Below are 2,411 nucleotides of genomic sequence, written 5' to 3'. Positions count from 1 at the left end.
CCTGTCACTACTAGTTAACTCCCGAACATATTTTCTCAAGCAATTTCTTAAGTTGGCCAATGAGAAGTTTTGCCAAACTGAAGTCTACCACTGAAAGGGTTAGGTTAAGTGTTTATAGGGATTTAATATGAGAGGTAGCTTAGATATAAACACATAAAATATGATCCAGATATAAGTCTTCTGACCCATAAAAGAAGATGAGTTGGTATAGACATATGACAAATGGGTGCCTTAGGCTCTAAAGCAGCCAAAAAGCAATTTGCGATAGGAGTAGAACTCAATTCCCAATAAAAGTCAAAAAAGTGTCTGGCGCATTTTTCATATTATATTGTTTCTTTGAAAACTAAGGCAAGAAGTTGGGTTGTCCTTAATTAGTAGCTTGATATTTTAAAAACCAAACCAGGACTCCAACAACTATTTTTGAGATCAATAAAACCGATTGCAATTTGAACTTCTTCGCAACATCTTTTTTTAATCAAAATCCCTATGGATAGCAACTCGACATACATTTTCCCACTATTACTTGTGGCAGTGTGCACTTGCACACAACCTCTTATCAATAAGGTAGAGGCACAACAGTAACGACTTTATACTGCTCCTTTTCTCCTCTCTTTGGTTACTCTGTATTACTAGGTTAAAGTCCCCTACGATCTGTTCCTCAATTTCATTGCCAACTGATCTATTTGCATTTCTAAATTCTCAACGAAGCTGCTTGACTTTGAAGTAGCACAGTTTGGCTCTAGATGGCGTTACTCTTGTCCATGTACAACTTAATCATATTTTCGAATGAACTGTAAAAGTTATCTTTCTACTTTATTTATGCAGTCTGAACATAGCCTGAGAGTCTAAATTGAAAATTTCCCTTTTGGATACATGATAAGCATCAAAGGTTCCAACTTGGGTTGTCCACCTTAATTTCCACCCCAACTAAAATTAGGGTGTTGCCTCCAGTTTTGGTTGTAAGTGTTTTTGTAAGGATTATTCCTGTTTCTTTCCGCATTTCCAAAATAACATGTTGATGCAAGGTGTCCAGGGTGCTGCCTCCAGTTTTTGTTGTAAGTGTTTTTGTAAGAATTATTCCTGTTTCTTTCCGCATTTCCAAAATAACATGTTGATGCAAGGTTCCATGGACAGTCGTATGTGTGGTGTTCAGCTTCACAGTAGGAGAATAACATAGATCTCACATTGTTGGCTCCACTCTTAGTTTGCAATATTCCAACAATAGGTATATTCTTCATCATCATGTCGGCCAAATTTGCTATCTTGGTCAAACAATCACGTGGAATTGTTCCTTGTAGTAGACATTGGATCTAACCACTAGTGGTTATTTGATGAAAAATTTTCCAGAATATCGAATGCATTACTGTATGATTTTGATTATAAATGCTCCATTAGCTGATCGATCACCAATCTTGTGTTGTCACTCAATCTGTTATAAAATGTCTAAATTCTGATGCATCGAAAAAGGTCATGGTGTGGCCATCTTTGTAACGGTTCTTTAAACCTTTCCCAAGCTTCACTGACAAATTCTCCTTCCTTATGCTGGAAATTATCGATATCGCTCTTGTACTTTGCATTTTTACTTGGGGAATATATTTCATCAAGAATGTTTTTGCTAGATCTGCCCAAGTTGTTATTAACTCTACTGGCAATGAGTTCAACGAAGTTCAAGCACTCTCTTGCAGCAAGAATGATAACAATTTCTGCTTCAGTGCTTATCTTGTTACTCCATTGATCTTCAATAAATTTCTAACCTTCAAGAAATATCTGAAATGAAGGTGGGGATTTTCTGATGCATGACCTCTAAACCACTCCATAGTTTGAAGCATTTGAAACATTACGAGTTCAGCTCAAACCCATCTGTGTCAATATCTAGGTTCACGATAACTGAGTTAAAATCATAGAATTTTGGAGTTGCATATGCTCTAATTTCTATGTTTCCGTCCTCAACAAGATTGACAACATTAGAGGAGGGACTCTGACAACTCTAACATTCTCAACTTCAGTGACCTCATCCTCCTATACTTCCTAACCCCTCAAATTCGACTGATTCTACCGAGGATTCATTTTAGCCTCTAGTTATTATCGAAGGTCTTGCTCATCTCGTCTCCTTTGGAACATTCTTTCTATTTCAGGGTCAAGCAAAACTTCCAACTAAGGGTTTTCATTCATTCACTTATAATATCACCAAATTGCGGCTGACAAAGCTCCTTAAGGCACCGTATTTTTAAGCTACAAAGTATGAGTAAAAATAAAACAATAATTGGCAATGACGCTAAAAACTTGTTGTCTTCTACTAACTCTATGAAAACAGTGTGTAAATGTACACAAAAAGTCTATTGTAGTAATGAAAACAAGGTCGTATCCACAAAGACTGATATTATTTAACCCAATAGACTAGAATAGAAATA

At 36.3% G+C, this 2,411-nt stretch overlaps 1 non-coding gene across 1 annotated transcript; it reads left to right on the top strand.

Annotated features, from left to right (window-relative positions):
- Positions 1-1,465: 1,465 nt before the first annotated feature.
- Positions 1,466-1,572, top strand: LOC148209680 (small nucleolar RNA R71). The gene has a single exon (XR_015793367.1). It is a non-coding gene; the product is annotated as a small nucleolar RNA R71 (small nucleolar RNA).
- The last annotated feature ends 839 nt before the right edge of the window (positions 1,573-2,411 follow it).

This window comes from Momordica charantia (genome assembly GCF_013281855.1).
Source record: "Momordica charantia cultivar OHB3-1 chromosome 8 unlocalized genomic scaffold, Mcharantia_2.0 BLBB01000008.1, whole genome shotgun sequence".
NCBI classification, from domain to species: Eukaryota; Viridiplantae; Streptophyta; class Magnoliopsida; order Cucurbitales; family Cucurbitaceae; genus Momordica; species Momordica charantia.
This window is presented reverse-complemented; position numbering and strand designations above follow the sequence as displayed.